This window comes from Vigna radiata, unplaced genomic scaffold (genome assembly GCF_000741045.1).
Source record: "Vigna radiata var. radiata cultivar VC1973A unplaced genomic scaffold, Vradiata_ver6 scaffold_108, whole genome shotgun sequence".
In the NCBI taxonomy this organism is placed as follows: domain Eukaryota; kingdom Viridiplantae; phylum Streptophyta; class Magnoliopsida; order Fabales; family Fabaceae; genus Vigna; species Vigna radiata.
In genome coordinates this window covers 1,050,620-1,061,940 of record NW_014543429.1, presented here as the reverse complement: position 1 = coordinate 1,061,940, position 11,321 = coordinate 1,050,620, and the positions used below count along the sequence as shown (strand labels likewise).

Below are 11,321 nucleotides of genomic sequence, written 5' to 3'. Positions count from 1 at the left end.
TCCTCCATATCACACAGTCACCAAATATCAGTTACTTCTGTTGCCAGATTCACTCTTGACTTCCATTGTGCCATTCTCGACGTTCTATGTTGAACTATGCCACTGGACGACGCTATCATTTGGTATTAAGAGCCATGTTGAGGTTTAAGTGTGCGTCGTGAGTTAAGTCACTTCTTCTTTATTCTGCGTTGTCTGCAATTTTTTTTTCTCTGTTTTGAGTTGGTCATGCACTGTTCTATTGATTCTGCCATCACGGATTTCTGATTTCTTTTGATTCTATTGAGTCAAATTTTTTTTATGTCTAGCTTTTCTTTGCTTTGTTTACATTATCATTTTCAATCGGACCATTTCCATGCTTGAGTCATTTTTTTTAATCTCTATTCTATTAATGTTCAAGTCATGTGTTATGCATTGTTTTCTTGTCATTTGAATCTGAAGTAATTGCTTGCAATTTCCAAGTCTTTCGGTAAATCAAGATTGTAAGTTAATTATGTTCATCATCAAAGAGCTATGAAATTCATTTGAATGAGCTTGTTGGCAGATCTACAATCAGATCATTATTTCTACCTCATTTGCATTTAATCTATTACATTGGTTGTGCATCCAATTTTAACAAAGTTGTGAGTTGATTCTACGGCAAATTTCACTTGCTTGCCATTTGAGCAATGAAATGCTTAAGGCATAGCTTGGATGCATTGGATCACTACAGCAAAATGCCTAAAAGTAGTTGGTCAATCTGCATTTGAGTTGTTGAGTCATTTTCTTTGTTTTAAATTTGGTTTGAGCATCTCATTCTGAGCAAACCATCCAATACGTATTTATGCTATTTGGAGCAACTTTCCAGTGTTGTTTTGGAGTCATTTGCCTTGTTTCTAAGTTGTTTGACACTCTGCCTCAAATTTTGGATATTGGAGTTGTTTATTTTGAATTGCACATGAACTGAATATATCAAGTTCTGTTATAAGTGGAATCTGCCAAGAAAAACTAGCCAAACAAGTTTATATTCATCTATCAAACATGTTTGCGCAAGTCCAATTCCAGTCTATACAGTTTTGTGCATTTTCGATGTTCATGTCATCCAATTTTTAGGCACTTTTGATGGCTCAATTTAGTGCTGCAGCAGAATTTGCCTGTACAAACTGAATTTGGTGTTAACCATTAATTGATGGGTGTAGCAGAAGCTTAGGTCCATAAAACATAATTGAAATCATTTTCAAAGAATCTGAAACGATATTAAAAAGCTAACTGGACCAGTACACCCAATTTGCAAAGTCTGCAACTCTAAATTACATGTTCTGCACCAAAATTGAATGTTCTTTGAGACATTTCTACAAACAGTTTGTAAATTTTGCATTGCACATTTAATTTGAGTCCAATTTCCATTTGTGTCTTTTTATTGCTTTTCTAATCTACTCTAGAACAATTCCTAGGATCATTTTGAGGTGCCTCCTTGTTTGCTACCCGATTAATTGCTTGCTTTTGAGTTATTGGCCATCTTGCACACAACCTGTTTGATTAAAGGTTTTGTGGTGTTGTCCATTTGAATGCAAATCTGGTAGCAACTATAATTCGGTATTGGAATTAAAGTGTGACTTGGTGATCTGTGTGAGGTAATTTTTGTTGGTGCAGCATAGCTAGAGAGATCTACACATCAATGGTAGCCTCTTAGGAAGTGGAGTGTGGGCGGAATCAAGTGCAGAAAGCAACTTTCGGTGCAGCAGTAGCAGATTTGTTCTGCATCTTTAGTAGTTGTTTCTGTGATATGTGGCAGAGCAAATTTAACCACCTCCACCCAGCAGCTGATTTAAAACCGGTGATAAGCTCCAACATGCTGGAAAAGTGGAACCATCCTCCACATCCATTGCAGTAAAGTCGAGAGAGTGAATTGGTGGAAATCACAAGGAGTGTTGGCTCTCGGTGCTACAGAAATTGGCCTGCTGATCTGCATAATTTGCTGCAACAACAGCTTGCTTTAGACCGTTCCTTGAAGCCAAAATTAACAGCTTCACATGTCTGCAACTGTGAGATTTGAATACAACACCTATGCAGAATTGGTCTGGAAAGTATTGAATAATTGGCTCTAGCAGTGGAATCAGCAACTGTAAAACTACTGCAGCAGTGCTTATATGAACCACTGAATGAACACACTTGTGACCATCAACACTTAGTAGTTTTTTTGAAAAGCAAAGGAGAATATATAAGGCTGCAACAAGTAAATTGGGACAAACCGTGGCAGCAATACTTGAGTTGCTTTTGTTTATTTTTTTAAATAGGTTTTTCTTATGTTAGTTCTTTTATTTGTAAAACGCCATTGAAAGTCTAAGTGGTGTGGAAGAGTCCTTGGTGCTCTTTCAACTCTTGGCAAAACTTTTCTTGTGTGTGTTTTAATTTTCTGTTTTGTTTAGGGGTATAGGATAATCAGAGTCCGATTAGAGTCTGCATGTATTTTTTGTTCGTGTGTGAGTCATGTCTGCTTTGTTGTTAGAATTAATTTTACTTTCAAGGGTATTTAGGGAGTAGCATAAGGCAAATCTGGCTAAGGCAAGACTTGGTACTTAAGCAATCTTAGTGGTTCACCTCTCTTACCTGGGATTTGTCAAGTGTGAAATCATTAAACTCTTTAGATTAGAAGAACTTTTAAGAACAAAGGATGTCTAGTCATAGGATTAGTGAATTTGATAAGCAACTTAGTCTTAGGACCATAATGAAAAAGATTGGGAAGTTAGAAGAGAGTTTGGCTCAAGATAAGTTTAATAGGAAGGTACAAAGCTCAATCATTCAAAATGAACTTAGAGTCATACAAAAAGAACAAAAGAATCAAAGAAATCAAGAGCTTTTAAGAGAACTCATTCAAAAGGGTAAAGCATTTATTCAACATATAAGTGAGTTTTCTTATCAGGAAAGAGAATTTAGAGATAAACTCATGAAGTTCTTGAATGAGGGAAGTAAAAGAGACATTGAGTGAGAACGTAGGAAATTACATGAAAAAATAGAAAGACGCAAAAGAAGTAAAGAGAGAAAAAGAGAAGAAGAAAGAAGAAGAGAAAGAGAGAGGAAGAGAGAACAAGAGAGAAAAGAAGAGGAAGAAAAAGTGAAAAGAGAAGATGAAGCAAGAAAGAGAAGAGAAGAGAGGGAGAGAGAAAGACAAGAGAAAGAAAAGAGACAAAGGGAAGAAGTTGAAAGAAAAGAAATGGAGGAAAAGGAAAAAGAGCAACTAAGGGCAACATCTCCTCTTACACTTACAATAGAACCTAGTCCATTAAGGGGAGGTTTATTATCCTTTCACTTTTCTCCATTTATTGAAATTCCAAAATCTCACTTTTCTTTCTAAGAAATTGCCATGCCATCTTTAAAACTGTTAAAACCTTCAATACATGGCAATTTACAACTTGGGTTAGGGTTACTTTTATGGATACCACTAACTCAAGAGACAAATAAAATTTCAAAAGAAGAACGGTTTCTTTGTAGCATTAAACTTGAAAATTTTAAAATTAAGAAACCTTCTTCTAAACATGTTCTTTTATACATTTTGTTGGGTCACAGAAAACTAATTAGAGATATGTTTGATGCTTATTATAGATTAATCTTTGACCCAGGAGGAACTTCTATGGAGTCTACAATAATAAGTCCTCAGGTGAACCATCAGATTTGAGGACAAATCCTTTCCAAGGGGGAGGGGATGATGACTTGGGCCCAAGCCCAATAAATAAAGTCCAATAACCCAATCCAAGGAGAAGGGTAAAAGAGTCATTTCCACAAAGGGAGGGGGTGAGCTTAGCAAGGAAGGGGTTGCAACATGGAATGCTTTTGCTGTCACACATGAGAAACATGCCAGCGTCAATTTTTCTTCCTCCGTTTTTCCAGCACATGCTTTGCTCACGTGGCTGTAGATCTACACTTCACGGGAACCATCTGCATCGTTTAGCATAGAGTAGGTAAAGGAATTTCTGTTATAAATTCATCTTTGCCTCCCATGTAACGTCACTTTTGGAATATTATGAGAATTGATTTGCTGAAGAATTTCCAGCCTATTCTCTGCACCGAAAGTCATTCACCTTGCTTCCTTCCTCACCCCTCTAACTTCCTTCCATAGATGGTAGGCCGTCTGAGCTAGAACCGCACCATAGAAGCCTTCCTCCATATCACACAGTCACCAAATATCAGTTACTTCCGTTGCCAGATTCACTTTTGACTTCCATTGTGCCATTCTCGACGTTCTATGTTGAACTATGCCACTGGACGACGCTATCAATTAGACTGTATAGTGCATGATTGATTAGATTTGTGCATTGCATTCGCTTACTTTGCAATTCTAAAGACCGAATCAACCTTCGCTTAGTTGGGTGATTCGTGTTGGATTTGAATTAGAGTAGTGTGTACTTGTCGTTAATCTATGATAGGAAGATAGTGATTGAGTTAATGACCAACCGTTTTTATTCTGTATTTGATTCTGTGTTTGCATTTTTGTTTCCATTTTTGTTTAGATTTGTGTTTACAATTATGTTTGCATCCGTGTTTTAATTTTCTTCATCCGCATTCGCAAACCCTTTTGCAACCCCCTGTTGACAAATTGGCAAGTGTACCAAATCGTACAAGTAATATAAATGGTAAGACCAAGTATCGTTTTCCCAAGAGACTCGAACAACTTTCTCGTTCACGTGAATTAAATAATAAGACTTGAAAATAAAAATTAACAAATGGGATTTGAGAACAAAAATATTAACATGCAAAATAAAGTTGATTCAATTGACAAAAGAAAACAATGGATGAATGGATGTTGTCGGGGGTTTACAATTTCATCTAATCCGCCCTCTCCTATCTACTCCTCTTGAATATTAGTTTTATTAATTAATTGTTATGTGACTTTCTTAGCCTCCCCTTAACCCGATCCCTCGGCGAAAAGAGCCTAATATTAACTACTGGTTTGCTATCCCTAGCCTCCCCTAGTAATTAATACCGCATTATAAACAGAAGTTAGCGAAATTGATCGTCCTACCCATATCCCTAGGTGGTATTGCAAAATCAAGAAATTACTCACAAGTTCATGTCATTACTGTACGCCTCATATCAATAAAGACAAACATCAGTTACCGAATGAGTTAAACGATAAAGGCCTTAAGCACAGATGATAACCCAACAATTAACAAACAAAACATATAGAGACCATATAAATAATCAAGAGTTTCGATAAAAGAAAGTATCAAAAGATTACATTGTTTCCCCCAACAACAATAGGGTTTAGTTCACCATAGACATGGTGAAACTAGATGAAAAATGGAAGAAGAATGGAAAAGCAAACCCTAAAAAAGATGAAAAAGAGCCTAAGCATCCAAGAGATCCTCTCCAGAGAGCAAAATTAGGTCTGGCCGTTCTCCCCTGTCAAAAGAATAACTCTGAACTCGCAATAGGGGTATTTATAGGTGAGGAGCGCGTCAGAAAACAGGCCCAGGCCCAGCGGACCACCGCTCGGCGGTTTAAGTGTGTCGCCCGGCGGTTTTGCAAAAGCCTCATAACTGCCTGGCAGCAATTGTCACCGCCCAACGGTTTCCCTCAGAACCGCCCAGCGTCAACCGCCATGCCTACTCCTCACCCTATGCCGCCCGGTGGTTTAAGTGTGTCGCCGGGCGGTGCGTCGACTCTTCAAATCTTCATTTTTCTGCTCTTTTCTTGAGTCTATGACCTGTATCTTCAACTCCATTCTTCACTTTCTTCAAAATAGCTATAAAACAATGCAAAACAAGCATAAAATCGCTAAAAACTGCTTTTGACTCTCTACAGACTCATTTATTGAGTTTTGCTTAATTCTAAGCTCATTCCGAGTAGTAAAGGGCGTAATTTGGTCCAAATTGACATATGAAAATAACTGTTTTTCAACCATTCCTAGGTATACTGCATTTCTCATATGCACATCAAATTTATGTGGGTTGCGACAGCCCATCAAACCTCTTTAGATCATCCCAGCTAGTGACGAATCTAGGCGCCAAAGCGTACAACCAATCCTTAGCAACACCTTCTAAGGAATGAGGGAATGCCTTCAAGAAGATGTGTTCTTCAGGAACATCATGCGGTTTCATAGTGGAACAGACAATGTGGAATTCCTTCAAATGCTTATGTGGACTCTCACCTGCAAGACCATGAAAAGGGCAACAAATGGATCAGTCCAGTCTTGAGAAAAAATGGAACGTCCTCATCAGGATATTGGATGCAGAAGCTTTCAATATCGAAATCAGGTGCAGCCATCTCCCTAAAAGTCCTCTCACGAGGTGGAGGTTGTGCCATATTGTTCTCAGTGTGAAAAACAACAGAATCAGAATCAGAATCAAGTGCAGATGCAACAGATGCAGTAGATGCAGTATGCACAAAGTACTCAACAGTGGATTCAGATTCAGCAGTGGGATAAACAGTATCTAGTGGAACAGACTCAAAAACAGACTCTAAAGACAAATTCCTGGAATGCCTAACTAACCTATGAAACGTCCTATCAATCTCAGGATCAAAGGGTGGTATGAATCTAGGATTTCCTCTAGTCATGCACTAACTCACAACACCCTATAATCATGAAACAATAGCACAAAAATTTCAAACCACAGAAAACAACACAAGATAACAAATCGATACTATCACAAACACAACACAACACAAGTCATACAACACAGACACAAGACTCAAAACTGAATCGTTGGTCCCTGGAAAGGTGCCAAAGTTTGATGGGTGTCGCGGCCTATACAAATTTGATTGCATATGAGAAATGCAGTATAGTTAGGGAATGACCCCTAGGTCGTCTCCCAAAGACCAATTTTGCGGTTTGAGAATCGAGTCTAACATGAAAAGGGGGGAGTTTTGAAAAGTTTTTGCAGAAATTAAATAATTCAGTAAAGACACGGATGCGAACCAACTAATTTAAGCTAGCATGGGAATTAAACTAACACTATTAAAAACCTTAGACAACATTCAAACATTAAATATTCTTGCAAACAAATTAACAAACACAGTTAAAATTAATTAAACACAACACTAACTCAAACACATTAAACTAAACCTAGTAACTAAATTAATTAAAAACCAAGGAAACCAACAAGCCTAATTTAATCCTAGCAAATTACTTTAACTAAATGACAATTAACAATTAATTTTAAAAGTCCAAATTGCCAAGAAAAGGCACATGGCCGTGACCCACACTCCACCAAGTTCACTTCAATTTTAACTCTTCAAGAAACCATCCAATTCGTTGTCTTTTTGTCCCCATGTGCATCATTTTGCAAAAGGAATTAAAATATACTTAAAGAAACCATCCAATTTGTTGTCTTTTTGTCCCCATGTGCACCATTTCTCAAAAGGAATTAAAATATACTTAAAGAAACCCATTTGAAACCGTGACCTCACTCCTCCATGTAGCACAAATTCTAAATCCACTCCAAGACCACAATTGCCATGAGCTCATGTGCATGCTACAAAAAAAAATTGCTTCCAAACCAAAGGGTAAATGAATGTAACCATTGGTGCTCCTACCAATGTGCATGTAAGCTAAACCAAATGGAAATAAACACTAAAAGCCTCTAGACACCACTATGTCTCGGCAAAATCAAACAAAGACCAAGCATCAAAATGGAATTTTTCTAGAATGACAAGAAGCATCTTTCCTTGTTTGCCCAAAAATGGTAAAAAAATTAATTGCACTCATCTCTCCTCCTTTCCTTGTCCCATTTGGTTTTCTCACCCAAACATACATCATTCAGCATTTTCTTCTTCCTCCCACCGAAAACACACACCTAAGAAACCCCATTTCAAGTTGCAACTCCATTCAAGACAATAAACTCACACTACTACTACTTCAACTCAACCTAATCTTCCATTTCTTCAAGCTCTTGTGCAAAAACGAAAATAACATTTTACCCTTACACTTCAGCACTGTCCAGCCCCAATAACACAATCAAACTCTGGTTCAACACTGGTTTCAAACATCAAAATCGAAATATGAAAGGAAAGGGCCAAACCCACAACACCCACACAACACCTTAAGCTCTCTTCAATCTAAAACTCACATAGAACTCCATTTTCATCAACCAACCAACCAAAATGGAAAGAAAAACCGTGAGTACTACAGCAAATGGAGAGGAAAATGGAAATATAACTTCATTCAAACCCAAGAAACACCATGAAAATGCAAAGAAAAGCTTAAAAGCTCAAGCTTCCAACTTCAAAGAACAAGCAAATGGAAGAAGGAATGAACGGATTTTCACCACAAATGAGTTAAGACAACTAAGAATAAGTCAAGGGAAGAAGAAAATCTGCATCATATTCATTAAAAATGGTCCAAAACCGTGGCACCAAGCAAGCACCCATGAGAGCATGTTCAAACAAGAGAAACCCTAGAAGAATGAAACCAAAAACGTGAGATATGAGTTTCTAAGTGTGTGGCTCGGTATTCACACCCATATGACCGAGAGTTTCAAAATTGGGGGGGGGGAGGGGGCACACACTACAAGTCAGCCCTAAAGAGATGCCACATGGCCCCCACAATTGGTTTTTTACAAAAATGCCCCTAAAGGGGTCTAAAACACCTAATTCTAATTAAGGGCTTCTAGAAAACGAAATTACAACTTTAATTAGAATTTAAATGACTAAATATTGAGTCTTGAATGTGCCATGCCATATCCTAATGCTCCAGATGATATTTCCACAATTTCCCTACAACCACAAATGCACTTAATCAGCTCAAAAAATCCAAATTAGCACAATTACGAATTTCCGACCAAATTAAGCAGAATTCGGAAAACGGGGAAATAACAGACAATTAAACACAATTCCGTGGTTTATTTAAGTGCAATAAACTAAATACAGTTCAAGAAATAACGACTCATCATTCACCATAATCATGGTGAAACTAGATGAAAAGATGAAAAGTATGAAAAGATAAACCCTAGATTTGATAGATTGGAGCTCCCGCATCCAAAATCCTCCTCCAAGGGGTGAAAAGAGTGTTTTCGCGCCTCTTTCTGTCAAAAGATACTCCTTCTGGTTCGTATGGATCTATTTATAACTTATAAAATAACATAATTCTTGCTCAAGCCCAATAGTGCACCGCCCAGCGGTGGCTTCACCGCCTGTCGGTGAGCGCGACACTTAAGATCAACCCTCAGTGGTGACGCTTGAGCGTTGGCCAGAGAGTTCTTCTGAAGAATCCACCGATCAACGGTGGTTCACCTGTGCTTTGTTTTGAGTATTGCTTTGAGATGTTCTAGTGCATTGATTGATGTTAAGATGCTTCATGATATGCCGATGTACAGGTGATGCCTCACAATGTGTGAAACAGGTGCTTGAGGCAGGGTGTTTTACTGAGATACTGAGCAGGGTGTTTTTCTGAATTATGGGACTTGAGAGTTTACCTGTGTGAGCTTTGGGCTTCAGAGTTTTTGTGACTAATTGATATTACTTTGGAGGCATGAATGATTTTGCCCAAATTTTCTGTGATTGAACTACTTGCTTGCAAGTTCCATGTGATCAAGGCTATCTTTTGCTATCCTTATTCTTTTAGCCTTCACATGAATTTTTGCCCAATGAAAAAAAAACAATTTGTTCTGACCTTTGAACCTTGAACCTAATGCATGTCTTGAAAACCCTTTTTGAAAATCTTTACCTTGAGTTGAGTTGAGAACATTTGATGAGGTATTGACAAAGTTCAAGTTTGGGGTTACTGGGAAATTGAAAAGAAAAGGCATTGCGATAAACAGCAAGTACTTGAAAAGCAAAGCAAAAGAAAAAGAAAAAAAATGAAAAGAAAAAGAAAAGAAAAGTTCAATGCAAGGGAAAGCTATGGAAAAAAAAAAGCGTTTGTGCTTAAATGATAATATCATAAATCTCTCTCTTAACTTAAGGAACTTTGGTAACCAGAAAAACCAATTTCCTTCTGAGCCCAACCAAGCTACAAGCCATGAAAAGCCCTTGTGATGATAACTTACTTGTGAGTATGTTTGATTGTGGTTAAATGAAAGCCAAAGTTGATTTGTCTAACATTGTGATAGTAGAGTGAAAAAGACACCAACACCTCACTATAAACCTTTGTGTTGAGTGATACACTTTTGAGCACTTGAGTGATACACTTTTGAGTGCTTGAGTGAAACATTTTCCTTGGTGAGGAGTGATAACGGTTGAAAAACAGTTATTTTCATGCTTCATTTGAGATCAAAGTACACCCTTTAAGGCTTAGAATGAGCTTAGAATCAAGCAAAACACGTAAGTTGAGTCGATTGAGAGTTAAGATTGTTATCTATACATTCATAGTTCAAGCACAAACTCTCCTTTTTCCAATCTCACTCATTCCGAACTTTCCCCCTTTTTTCTGCATTGAGCTTTTCTTTTCATGCTTTGCTTTTTCTATCTTTTTCACCTTTTCTCATGCATTTTCTTTTCAACTCATAAGCTCAATGCCTAACTTTTCTTTTCTTTTTCAATTCTCCCAACAACCCCAAACTTGAACCTTTAACAATACCACAAAAATATTTCTCAACCTAACTCAAGGCAAAGACTTTCAAAGCAAGGGTTTTTATCCTGTTTAAGGCTTAGGTTCAAAAAGGGTAGAACATAACATGTTCTTTTTCATATGGGACGAAACTTTTGGCTAGAAAAAGGCTTATCAAAAACGGCCTTGATCATATGACACATACATGCAATTCAATCAATCACTAAAAATCAAGCAAAACCATTCATGCTTCCACATAGATAGAAAATATATCAATAAGAACTCTGGAGCTCAAAAACCTCACACAAGCTTATTGCAATCATTCAATCAATTACCCTGCTTAGCCTCTGTTGACGGATTGGCAAGCGTACCAAATCGTTCTAGTAATATAATTGGAGTAACCCAATATCGTTCTCCCCAAGAGACTCGAAAGGCTTTTTCGTTCACGTGAATTAAAATAATAAGACTTGAAAATAAAAATAATTAATTTGATTTCAGAACAAAAATATTAACATGCAAAAGAAATTGATTCAAATGACAAGAAGAAAACAATGGATGAATGAAGTTGTTGGGGGTTTACAATTTCATCATTTTCCGCTCTCTCTTATCTACTCCTCTTCAATTATTAGTTTGATTAATTAATTGTCATGCAACTTTCTTAACCTACCCTTAACCCGATCCCTCGGCGAAAAGAGCCTAATATTAACTACTGCCTTGCTATCCCTAGCCTCCCCTAGAAATTAATACAACATTATAGAGCAGAAGTTAAACGCAATTGATCGTCCTACCCCTATCCCTAAGTGGTATTGCAAAATCAAGGAATTACTCACCAGTTCATGACATTACTGTATGTCCCCGTATC

At 37.4% G+C, this 11,321-nt stretch overlaps 1 pseudogene; it reads right to left on the bottom strand.

The window, feature by feature from the left end:
• Positions 1-7,447, bottom strand: part of LOC106754401 — a 15,727-nt pseudogene extending 8,280 nt beyond the window's left edge.
• Between the last annotated feature and the right edge of the window lie 3,874 nt (positions 7,448-11,321).